The sequence below is a fragment of the Peromyscus leucopus genome, chromosome 5 (assembly GCF_004664715.2).
Source record: "Peromyscus leucopus breed LL Stock chromosome 5, UCI_PerLeu_2.1, whole genome shotgun sequence".
In the NCBI taxonomy this organism is placed as follows: domain Eukaryota; kingdom Metazoa; phylum Chordata; class Mammalia; order Rodentia; family Cricetidae; genus Peromyscus; species Peromyscus leucopus.
This window is the reverse complement of record NC_051067.1, coordinates 47,454,729-47,468,541: the sequence shown is the minus strand read 5'-3', so window position 1 is coordinate 47,468,541 and position 13,813 is coordinate 47,454,729.

Genomic DNA, 13,813 nt, shown 5'->3' with positions numbered 1-13,813 from the left:
AGACTGCCCAACTTCAGTTAACAGAGCAAGTTATATATCTGACCCATTGCAATGATAGAAAGAATATTTTTAATTTTGAAGAAGGAGTAAACCTGCATATGGATACTGAGTGGCAGTGGCCTTCTTAGAAGTTATAAAAGTCTTAGGGTGGTTTTAGGTAAAAGGCTAATTCTAGGCTGGCATTGTATGAAAGAGCATAGGAATCTCTCCATATGAGTTTCTTTATTAAACAATTTTTGAAGTGTGATAACTTATCAGGAGAAACTTTGAAGAAGACAGTCTCTTACTTGCTAGAGATTAAGGTTGAGATCATGAAAACTTCTAATGAAACAATCAAGCATTACATATTTGATAGGAATAGTGACAGGTCAAATGTCAAGCTGACAATACACAAAGGTTGTATATAATCCAGATCCAGGTTGGGAAGGGAAAAGGAAGGATGGGAGCTGAAAGTAAACTTCAGGCCTGAGTTGAGGCTTGAAGGATTAGTAGGAACAGAAAGTGAGGGAGTGGAAACAGAGTGGCCAGAAGACAGAGAATAGCAAGAAGACAGTGAGGCCTGCAGTGTTCAATCTGATTCAAATGTTGGCTCTGGCAGAAGTGGGCTGCTGTGTGATATTGTGTTTGTGTTCTGACAAATAAGGCTTGCTTGAAGTCAGAGGGTAGAGCTACCCACTAGTTAACTATAGACACCTGGAGGTCTGTACAGAGAGGAAACAGAAAGTGATAAGGCAGTGGCAGTGGCCTTCTTAGAAGTTATAAGGGGTAGAGACAGGATCTCAGCACTTTTGGTTGGAGGAATGGAAGAGGTAGGAAATGACTATGGCTGTTCCCCTGCTTCTCTGATCTTTCAGATTTTTACCCTGATATCTGACTCCTGATTTTTATTAATAAGATTAATTAGGTTTATACATCATCTGGTGCCCCACATTGGGTGCCATATGTAGACAGAAGTTTTCCTGTGTCCCACAGCCACTCTCAAATACCCAACAGCTGCTTCCCAAATTACCACACAGAGGCTTATATTAATTATAAATGCTCAGCCAATAGCTCAGGCTTGTTACTAGCTAACTTTTACACTTAAATTAACCCATATTTCTTTTGCTTTTCTTTTTTTTTTTGTTTTGTTTTGTTTTGTTTTTCGAGACAGGGTTTTTCTGTGTAGCTTTGCGCCTTTCATGGAACTCACTTTGTAGACCAGGCTGGCCTCGAACTCACAGAGATCCGCCTGCCTCTGCCTCCTGAGTGCTGGGATTAAAGGCGTGTGCCACCACCGCCCGGCCATATTTCTTATTTATGTTTAGTCACTGGCTTGGTACCTTTTCTTAGTTCAACATTCTTATCTTGCTTTTCTGCATTTACTGGCAACTCTCTTACTCTGCCCTTCTTCTTCCCAGAATTCTCCTAGTTTGGCTCTCACACTAAGTCTCTTTCTGCCCAGCTATCAGCTAGTCAGCATTTTATTAAATCAATTCAAGTGACAAATCTTTACGTGTACAAGAGGATTATTCCACAGCAGTGGGCAGTGCTATTTCACTGTACTCTTAATGTGCACATTCCTAATTACTGATATGGTATGTCTTTTTGTGTTTCTTTCCCAACTGTCATTTTCAGTGAAGAATCTTTTTAAAATATCTTCCCATTTTAAATGGTTTGTTTGATTTTACACAGTTTATTTTGAAGAGTTGTTTATTTTACATATAAATTCTTTGTCCAACATGTAATAGCTGAGTATTTACCCTCAGCATGTGGCTTATCTTTTAATTCTTTTAGTTTTTCGTTTGTCCAAGAAAATGTTTACATTTGATGGAGTTCACACTACCAGCTTTCCTTTTACAGATCATGCTTTTGACATCACATCTAAGAACTCTTTTTGACAAATCAAGATTATAAGAGTTTATCTTGGAATGATTTATAGTTTTATATTTATACTTAGGTCTGTGGACCCTTTCATTTTATTATTTCTTAGTTGTGAGGTATAGGCCATGATTTATTTTACTTTAGTTCACTGTTTGATTATGCATCTCAAATTATTCCAGCACCATTCACTAAAGACTGTTCTATCTCAGTTGAATTGCTTTTGCAATTAAAAAAAGACTCAGTTGGATGTTCTGTTCTTCATCAGTTATCTGTGTGTTCATCTACTTGCCAATGCTATTTTGATTATGTAAACTTATATCGTGTTAGTCTTCTAACTCTGTTATTTGGCAAAATTCTTTTCAATGTTTATATTTCTCTTCCCATATTTAAAATCAACTTATTTGATATTTAATATCTACCAAAAATTTCTGCTTAAATTTTGATTGAAATTATATTAAAGTTATAGGTCAATTTTGGGGAGAATTTTAATAATTTTCCAGTTTATTAATATCTTATAATCTATAAACAGTATAATTCTGTGCATATTAGCTTTATTTATTTTATAACATGTTGAAGTTTGTATATATTATATAGATACTACACAGATTTTTGAAGATGCTTACTCAATAATTTCTCTCTTTTTTTGGTGATATTGTATAAACTATTGAGTCTGATTTTGAATTTTTCTTTATCTTTTAAAATTGCATTCATTTATTTTTGGAGGGTGTTAATGTGCATTTGTATGCATGTGGAGATCAGAGGACAACTTAGGAGAGTCTGTTCTCTCCTATGTGTGGATCTCAGTGGTCAAATTCAGGTCATCAGGCTTGGTGGCAAGCACTTTTAAACATGGAGCCATCTCACTAACGTTCTATTAAAATGTGCCTAGGATTTGTATTACTCATGCATGGACATACCGACAACTGATACAGAAATGATTAAACATTGCCATGAAGCAGGAAGTGTTTACTGGCCAGTCACTAGAAACAGGACAAGTGGCTGAAGCAGAGTCACATGGGCAAGCAATGGAGTTAGTAAGAATGCAGAAGGAACGAAGGGAGGACATGGCCTAGAGTCAGTATTTTTGTTGTGAAAGCAAAAAGGTGATGCAGGATAGGAAATTCCTATAGCTCTAAGCCATATGTTAATCTTTAGCTGTTCTTTCCTTAGCCTTGGTATGATCTTCCAAGACAACAATGCCCACTTCTGTTTTTTGAGGACACCAAGCACTGACATGGTTTACATACACACATGTAGGCAAATGCTCATAGACAAATAATAAAAATAAATTTTATTAAAAATAAAAAATAGGATTGATAGGCTTGTTCATTGCCAGCATAGATAAAAACAAATCAATGTCTCTATTTTATGTTGGGACTTGACTTGATTAATTTTTTAGTCTTTGGAAGCTTTTGTGGAGATTTCCTGAATGTCAATATAAGCAATTCTATCTGCTGTGACCTGAGGGACCTTTATTTATTGTTTTCAATTCTGTATGCCTTCCTCTTTATCTTACTGACTGTCTTGCTTCTTGTGTATATTTTTATTTTATTTATTAACAAAATAATTTATTCTTAGCTTCTAGTTCATGACAGGCAGTGTAAACTTGTTAAATATGTGTGCTTATATTAAACTTGAGAATAATATGATATAATTACCAAGAGTTAAGGGTGTGTTTTCAGTGTGATATGAACAATAACACTAACTGTGGGAAAGCAAGAAAGAACTCTGAAAATATGAGTTTATAGAGAGAAGTTTATTGAAAATCCAAAAGACACTGTACAAGGAATATAATATGTAAGAAGAAAAAGTGATGGAGTAAAATGTAATTGTTGTGAAGAGTTCATTCTGATACAAAGACAAAGCAAAGTCATAGATACAACTTGAAGGGAAGGTTTAAGATGTCTGATGAATCAAATGTTGGCCTAGTCCAGCTTTTAGGAGCAATTATTGAGAGTATGAAGAACCCTAAAGAGTTTTAAAGCCAATAAATGAAATAAATTTTTTTTTGCTAGGTGAGTGGGAGGTCCCAGCTGGATCAGGAACAGAGTGGGAAAACAAGGAAAGAGATACCATGATAAATGAAGACCCCATGGGAATAGGAAGAAGCAGAGTGCTAGAGAGGTCCCCAGGAATCCACAAAGATACTTCCACTATAGACTATTGGCAATTGTTGAGAGAGTGCCTGAGCTGACCTACTCTGGTGATCGGATGGCCGAATACCCTGTCATGATAGAACTGTCATCCAGTGACTGATGGAAGCAGATGCAGAAATCCATGGCCAAACCCCAGATGGAGCTCCAGGAGTCCAATTGGCGAGAGAGAGGTGGAATTATATGAGCAAGAGATGTCAAGACCATGATTGGAAAAAGCACAGGGACAAATAGCCAAACTAGTGCAAACACATGAACTGTGAATCAATAGCTGAGGAGCCCCCATGGAACTGGACCAGGCCTTCTGGATAAGTAAGACAGTTGATTATCTTGAACTCTTTAGGAGGTCCCCAGACAGTGGGACCGGGACCTGTCCTTGGTGCATGAGCTGGCTTTTTGGAACCTTGGGCCTATGCTGAGACACTTTGCTCAGCCTTGGTGTAGGGAGGAGGGGGCTGGACCTGCCTCAACTGAATCTACCAGGCTGGGCTGACTCCCCAGGGGAGACCTTGCCTTGGAGGAGGTAGGGATGGAGGGTGGATTGAGGGGGAAGGCTGGGGGGTGGGAAGAGGGAGGATGGAAATTCGTGGCTAATATGTAAAATTAAATTAATTATAAAATAAAAATATTTTAAAAAAGAATTTATTTTGCTATATCACAAAACAATATATATGGCCTAACTTTAAGTTTGCAATAATTTTAAAACATTAAGATATGCTGATAAGGGAAGAGTCAGATTAGGATGTCAACTGGCTAATTTTCCCTCACTTTCCCATCAAAAGACTTATTTTAAAGCACAAAACAAGTAAAAACAGGCAATTATTAAGTAAGAATGTTCACAAAAAATCTGTCACCCACAAAAAGGAGTCTTCACAAAATTGAAACACAACTAAAAGTTTAAAATTGTTTTTAAGAAAAGCTAGATATTAAAAATATATAAAGAGAGATGCACTGTTTATATTCCATTTAGGGCTGAACATTTCACAGTCTCTTATTGTATGCACCTTGGCCAGCTGTGGATCTCTGTGTTAATCACTATTGCAAATTTAAGCTTCTCTCATGAGGATTGAGAGACAGTTTCATATATGGGTATAATAATAAGTCATTAGGAGTCAGTTTAATGCTATGTCTATTTACTAACACACTAGTAGTAGGTTCTCCTTTAGCGCCTATGGCCTGCCTAGTCATAGGTTCTTGACCCAGTAATAGTGCCAAGCTTAAATTTCATTCTGTATAGCAGGACTTGAATCCAACCATAATGTTTTTAGTTATTCCCACAATGCCCATATCACTATTACACCAGTGGTATGTTGTGTTATGTCAGTCATTATTGCAGCTCTCAGGGTTCACAGCTAGCTCATGGACCATTAAAAAAGGAGGGCCTGAAAAAATATAAGAGTCAGAGGTGGGAGATGACCACAAGGAAACAGTGTCTTTTAGAAACAACAAGGCAGCTGCATGTGTGAACTCACAGCAGTTAGGACAACTTGTACAAGACTTGTGCAAATTCTTCTATCCTGCTGTTGAGGAATTCCTTCACTGGTGTTAGAACCAACTTCTTTAGGATTCCAGTGCAGACTGGAGGCTGTCAGCTCTTTAAGAATTTTCTGAGACTCCAGCACCAGATTTTGACTGCTGAGACATCCAGTCTAACAGACTCAATAAATACATGGTTATTGAACTTTTAGTAGTGAGACGGCCATTTTTAAGCTACCTAAATCCCAAACTATAAGCATGTTCTGCTCCTTTAGAGAGTACTAATATGGATTGTGGTACTGGGATTGGCCCTAGAAAAACAGAATAGCAAGTATGAACCTTTTTAAGTATCTGGGACAATCTTGACAATTCACTATACCTACAATTACCTAAGACTTCCCTGCTAGAATGGAGAACACTGAAAGGCCATGGTTAGAAATATCTAAAAGGAGGATATATTGTAAGTCAAGAGTTTTGTTAGTGTCCGGGTTTCTCTTTCTGTGGCCTGCAGAGTATTTTCCAATGCCAAAGAGACTAGAATGTAGGGGGGAAGGCTCCATGCAGGCACTAGCTAGATCTCTCTACATTCAATGAGCTGTGTGGATGTTGTCCTCAGCAATGGAGCCCCACTGTCAGTTTCCAGAGCATCATCCTGGGTTGTTTAGAAATCTCCATGAGACTCTCTCAGCCAACAACTCAACCGAATGCAACCCAGTCCCAACACTGGAAGCCTTGCCTAACTACATAAGTGGCCAATTCAGATCTGTATCCTCCATTACTAGAAGTCCTCACTAGGGTCACCCTCATAGATTCTAGAAGTTTCCACTACACTAGGTTTCCACACTGCCCCCAAAGTGCCCCTCAATTCCAGATGTCACTACCTACACTCTTGCTCCATCCCACACCCCCTTATCTTTCCTGCTCCTGTCCCCACTTACTCCCACTCCACCTGCAAAATCTATTCTATTTCCTCTTCCCAGTGAGATTCATTCTTCCCTCTTAAAGCCCTCCACTTTACCATACCTCTCTGGATCTGGACTGTAGCTTGATTATCATTCACTTAATAGCTACTATCCCCTTATGCATGAATATATACCATATTTGTCTTTCTGGGTCTGGATTACCTCACCCAGGATGATTTTTTTCTAGTTGTATCCATTTGCCTGCAAAAAAAAAAAATTCATGATGTCATTTTTTTAAACAGCTGAGTAATACTCCACTGTGTAAATGTATCACATTTTCTTTATGCATTCTTTGGTTGAGGGACATCTATGTTGTTTCCAGTTTCTGACTATTATGAATAAAGCCATCATGGACTTGGTTGGATAAATGCCCTTGAGGTAGGATGGAACATTCTTTGGGTATCAGAGCCAGACATTATGTGGAAAGAGAGTAAAAATTGGAGGTCTCCATTGGGTCCCTCCCCTCAGAACTTGGAAGACACCACAGAAGATGAGGAAAGACTGTAGGAGTCAGTGGGGGGGGGGCACCAGGAGAACATGGCTCACTGAATCATCTAAGCAGGGCTCATATGAGTTCACAGAGACTGAAGAGGCAAGCACTGGACCTGCAGGGGTCTGTACCAGTTCCTCTGTGTGTATGTTATGGCTGGTAGCTTGGTATTTTTGTGGGACTCCTAGTAGTGGAAGTGGGTGTGTTTCTGACTCTTTTGCCTGCTCTTAGGACTCTTCCTCCTATTGAGTTACCTTGTCCAGCCTTGGTGTGAGGGATTCTGCTGTGTCTTATTGTATCTTGTTTTGTCATGTTTGGTTGTTGTCTCTTGGAGGCCTGCTCTTTTCTGAAAGGGAGTGAAGGAGGAGTAGATCTGGGGGAGGGGGAGAGGGAGAGGATGGGGAGCTGAGAGAAGTGGAGAGAGGAGAAATTGTGGTCAGGATGTATTGTGTGAGAGAAGAATCTATTTCAATTTTAAACAAAAGAAAGGAATATCAGAAGGGCTTACTGTGAGGAACAAGGAATTCAATGAATATATATATATATATAAAACTGACACTTTGTGGAAAATGATGGTGATGACAGGTTGCTTTTAGAAGCTTCAGATAAACTGACAAAGGAAATGTATGCGTTCAATGAAAAAAATCTGACTGGCTCCAGATAAACTGTTGAGAGCTTTGTAAGTGTGCCCTTGAAGAGAATCTTCTCTCCAGCAGTCATAGGGCTCAAGTTGCAGAAAAGCAAACCCAAACCCTCATAACAGTGGCTGACCTACAGTGAAAAGGCAAGTCCCAGCCTTGGAGAGTGTCAGTGGTTAAAGTAAAGCACTGATTGGTAAGGAGTGGGATTCTGTAATTCGGGATGGAGATCTGTAGGAGGACCCTAAAGAGGTTGAGGACTTGGAAGCCTCCGAGTCTAAAGAATTTATCTCACCTGAGCAACAGTTTCTCCACCCTTATCAGAGGCTGTATTGCCACCCCCTGACACTGCTATATTGCCCTGTCCATCTTTGCATGAGGGGATTAATTATTCATTGTCTACAGAACTAACAGTGACTTACCTTGCAGAAGATCTCAGGAAGAACAATACTGATGTCACTCAGTCCTCAACAACAGTTGTCTCTAGTCCGGGTAACAGACTTAAGACTAAGCAGGTTCCTTCCTAGAGGGGGAATAGAAAGTGTGGTCTATGAAAAGGTGTGCTAGAAGAATGAGTTTGCTAATTCGTTCAAGCAGAAATCTGGGGAACATGTGTCAGAATGGATTTTAAAGATGTAGGATAATGGTGGAAAGGTAAAATTGAATCAGGCTGATTTTATTTATATAGGCCCTCTGAGTGGAGATTCTAGGTTTAATGTAGAAGTCTGCACAGTTTTAAAAGGTGTCAGTTTGTTTAACTGGTTGGCTCAAGCATTTGTTACAAGATGGTCTACCAAAAGGTAGCTGGAGATACGTAATTTCTCTTGGCATAGTGTTGAAAGAATTTTAAGGCTCAGGGAAACCAATTTGAGGGTGGGTTTGTTATGTAGAGTCTAATCCTCTGCAATGGAAAGGCCCGGAATACACGCCCTTCACTGATGCTGTAAGGCACAAAATGGTGAGAGGCACATTTGAAGAGCTTTGTCATTGCTCTTTTCCTTGTGCCAGACCTTAGGGTCAGAGATGCTGCTTCTCAGTTGGAGGAATTAAATGCAATGTGTTTAATTGGGCCAAGGAGTAGCAGGGGCCAGGTGGCAGCACTGAACTGCCAGAGGCAAGGTGAACACAATTCTCCTAAAGGGCAGCACAGGCAAGGCAATGTCTCCAGTGGCCTGACTAATAATGGGCAGCATCGGCAAAATGATTTTTATGGTGGCACGACTTGTATGCTTTTGGTAATAGTTAACCAATCATGGTGTTTCTAGGAATGAAACAGATAAGAAGCCTATTATATTTTTGTCTGATCTGTATAAGCAGAAAAAAAAAATGAGAAAAAGCTCCATTGGATCATAGCCCATATAGAAACTTGCTAACCAATTTCTAGACACAACTGGTTTGCAGACCCAGATTACCCCTTGATGAAGGGAAGTCCATGTACCCCCAACAAAGGACCTTGGTAAAATACCCCAGAATTTTACCACTCTCACTTCCTGTCCAAGAGTGACCTATGGACTTTTACAATGGTAACTATTGGATACAGTTCTGGCCACAAAAAGCATTGTGGCCCTCCAGTTAAAGTGGAGGCTTATGAAAGTCAGGTGATGAATGCCATTTTTGCTGAAGTCTGATACACAGTGTGTGTCCAATGGGTCCTGGAAGTTATCCTGCGATTATTTCTCCAGTTCCAGAATGTATAATTGGAGTCGATATAGTTAGAAGTTTGCAGAATTCCCACATTCATTCTGCTTTGTGGAGTGAGGGTTCTTATAGATGAAAAGGCCAAATGGAAGCCATTAGAATTGTCTCTCCATGGAAAATGGTGAAGCCCAAACAATATCGTATCCCCAGAGGAATTACAGAAGTCATGAATTTGAAAGATGCAGGAGTGGTGGGTCCCACTACATTTTCCTTTAACTCTCTTATTTGGCCTGTGCAGAAGACAGATGGATCATGGAGAATGTCTATTAAAAACTTAATCAAGTAGTGACTTTGATTTCAGCTACTGTATCAGATGTGGTATCCTTAGTTGAACAGATTGCCATTGATCTATCAAATCCCTTCCTTATTTTAGAAATCTGTCCACAAGGACCACCAGATAGCATCGAGTGGGGCTTAGAACAGAAGAAAATTCTTCAGGAAGTCCAGGCTACTGTGCAGGTGGCTCTACCACTTGAATCATCTGACCCAGTAGACCTGATGATACTTGAGGTGTTAGTGGTAGATGTGGATGCCTTTTTGGAACCTTTGAAGGCCCATATAGGTGAATCACAGATGATACTCTTGGTATTTTAGGGCAAGACTCTAACATCTTGTCTGTAAACAACTATTCTCCTTTTTAGAAACAGCTCTTGGCCTGTTATTGGGCCTGAGTGAAAAGGGAATGTTGAACAATGGACCACCAAGTTAACATGTGAACTGAGATACCCATAATGAACTATGTATTATCTGATCCACCAAGCCATAAAGATGTACATGCACAGTAGCAATTCACTATAAAATGGAAGTGGTGTATGTGTGATTGAGCCTCAGTAGATCCACATTGCCCAAATGTTGTGGTGATATTATTTTTGTATATTAATAAATAAAGTTTGCCTGGAGATCAGAGGACATAGATAGCCATCCATAAGCAAAAGACAGGCGGTGGTAGCACACGCCCTTAATCTGATCACATGACAGGCAGAGTCTCTGTGTATTCAAGGACACAGCCAAGCATGATGACACATGCCTTTAATCCCAGTACCAAACACAGAAACCTGGAGGTCTGTACAGATAGGCAGTGATGAGGCAGTGAGGTGACTGGGCTAAGAGCCAATAAGACAGCAGATCAGCAAGGTAATAAAAGCGCAGATTAGATAGGAAGAAGCTGGGTTTGGTTCTCTTAGGAAGCTATGGCGACATGGTGAGCTAAGGTTAGTTGGTGACTATCACTAGTCCTCTATCTCCAGGCAAACTTTATTTATTAACATACAAATAAAATATCACCACAGAATGTCTATAGTTTCTAATGCTGTTACAATGCCTTCTGCTCCCAGGAATATCTAAAAGGGTATGCCCTGTGATCAGGTGACCAAGGAAGAGAAGACTTCCTGGTTTACTAGTAGTTCTGCATGCTATGCAATACCACACAGAAGTTTACAGCTACAGCGCTACAAACCCATTTCGGGAAAACCTTGAAAGACACCAGTGAAGGGGAATCCCCACAGTGGGAAGAACTTCAAGTTGTGCACAGAAATGTACACTCAGAAGGAGAAATGGCCAGATGTGCAATTGTTTACTCACTAATAGGGTGTAGTCAATCAATCAATCGGGTGGATGGTCAGGAATTCAGAAAGAGCATGGCTGGAAAATTGTTGAGAAAGTGGGAAAGTCATTTGAGAAGTATGTGCATAGATCTCTCCAAATGGCAAAGGATGTGAAAATTCTTGTGTCCCGTGTAAATGCTCAACAAAAAGTGAGTTCAGAGAGGAGGAGTGAAGCAATCAAGTAGCTAAGATGACCCGTTCTATATACAGATGCCTCTTTCCCCAGCCATTGCTGCCATTTGCTCAATGGGCCCATGAACAATGTGATTACGGTAACAAAGATCAAAGTTATGCATGGGGTCAATAACATGGACTTTCACTCACTAAGGCTGACCTGGCTACAGCTGTTGCTGAGTGCCAGATCTGCCAGCAGCAGAGACCAACACAGCGTCCCCCAAATGGCACTATTCCCTGGTGCCAAAACTACTATACATGAATTACAGAACACCTTATCCTCAACCATGGTATTCCACATAGCATTGTTTCTAATGAAGAAACTCACTTCGTAGACAGAGAATTGTGACAGTGGTCCCTTGCTTGTGGAATCTGCTGCTCTTTGCATGTTTCTCACCATCCTGAAACTTCTGGCTTGATAAAATGTTGGAACTGCCCTTTAAGACACAGTTACAGCACCACTTAACTGTGTTATACAGGGTGGTTTTAGTCTCAAATATCCGCAAGTATCTATGTGTTTAAAAAAGAAAAGTCACCAGATCTGGTACTATTGGGGGGAGAGTGTGGAAACTTTAAGAAATAGTAAGACTTCGTGTAAGGAATCGTGATGCCTGGGGCATGGCTTTGAAGGCAATGCTGAGATCACAGCTGACAGTTTCAGAGGGTTAGAGCCCAGGATGGCAGAGCTGAAACTGCAAGCTGAAAGTGGCCAGAGCAGCAGCAGAGCACTCACATTCGATTCATGAACAGGAAGGAGAAAACTAATTTGGAATAACTCCAGGCTTTTGGAAGTTCTAAGCTGCCCCTAGTGACATATTTCCTACTAATCCTCCCCAAGCAGCTACCAAGAGGGGACTGCTATTCAAATGCCCAAGACTTATGGGAGACATCTCATTCAAACTACTACAAGCATTAATTCTATACACCATTTCCTATTAAGATTTTAGTAATTTGAAAGCGTTAGTACTTACTTAATTTTGGTGAATTTTAGTAGAGTTTAAAACACATTTTCAACTACCTAAAGGCTAAAATATAAACCAAGATTTCAATAGCAACTGCAATCCATGCACTGGATCAAATAAAGCAGAGGTCATGTTCTTAAAGCCAGAGCATCATAAAGTAAGTATAGATTGAGATGAAGAATACCTCTTGGGGCTGATTGGAATTATAAATTTGGCTTTATCCAGAGATCCAGTGATGGTTCAACATAGTAAGACAATGAATGTAATAAATCAAACAAATGAATTTAAAGACAGAATTCACACACTCATCTTAATAGACACTGAAAAGACTTTGGCAGACTCCAACACACTTTCATGACAAACTTCCTAGAGAGAGTAGGACTACAGGGCGCATAATCAACATAATAAAGGCTCAACATGACAAAACTATAGCCAACCTCCCTGCCTCCACCCACAAGAGCTCAGGGAACCCTGCCCAAGAGAAGGCAGAAGTAGGGGAGATCTGCGAGACAGAGGGCACCAGGAAAACAAGGCCCTTTAAGACAACTGAGCAAAATTCAGATGAACTCACATAGACTGAAGCAGTAATCACAGGGCTGACATGGGTCTGTACCAAGTCCTCTGCATACATACTATAGCCTTCAGTTTAGCATTTCCATGAGACTCCTGAGTGTGTGAACAAGTGGGTCTCTGATACTTGCACCTTCTCTTGAGGCTCTTTTATTTTTCTGTTGGCTTATCTTGACTAACTTTGATATTATGGTTTTTGTTTTATCTTACTATGTTTACTTTGTAATGTTTTATTGTTATCTCTTAGAAACTTGTTCTTTTCCAATGAGAGACAGAAAGGAAGTGGATCCAAATGAGAGAGGAGGTGGAGAGGAACTGTGTCGAGTAAAGGGAGGGGAAACTACTCAGATTATATGTGTGAGGAAAGAATCTATGTTTAATAACAGGGGAAAGGCCTGTTAAAAAACAAAAGAAAACAAGTCTTTCCATGTGATGAATTAAAACCCACTTGTAGAATTAAAAAAAAAAAACAACAACACAAATCTTAACTGAGTACTCCCTGATTTGCATACTCAATTACAGATTGTAGTTATTTGTAGTTACTTTCATTTTACAGAGAAAGATTTCATGCATCCTGTGATTCATTTTATGGATCCTTTGATGTCCACAATCACACAATTGGGAAGTGGCGAAGACACAGTATGAACCCAGGGAGAGTGGCTTTACCTCCCACAGGCTGAACCTTCCACTGAGTGTAGCAAGGCAGGACTACTGCTCATGGGTGTCAGCGCTAGATTCAAAAGCTGGGTTTTGTCTTTCCACTTGAAAGGCATTAGACTAAAAGTTTGCCTCAAAAAATGATTTTTCTATGAAAATAAAAATTTTTCTTAATCTTTCAGTGTAGTATTAAATAGTAAAGAATATTTTCTCTGTGCCTTTACAATGTCAATTATATTTCAAATGGTTTTGAACTTTAAAATATACGTGTTTCCAAAAGAGAGAGAAAATAAAATTAACAGGCTACAAAGAGGAAAAGGAGAAGTCAAATTAGTGCTATTTGCAAAGGATATAATATTGTGCATAAGACACCTAGAAACAATCAACACTTTCAGCAAAGTGTCGGGATGCAAAATCAGCTTACACAAATCAGTAGTCTTCCTACACACCAAGCACATACACACTAAGAAGGAGATCTATTCTCCTATTTCTAATAGCTTCAAAGACAATAGAATGTTGTGGAATAAAAGTAACCAATGAGGTGAAAGACCTCTACACTGAAAACTTCA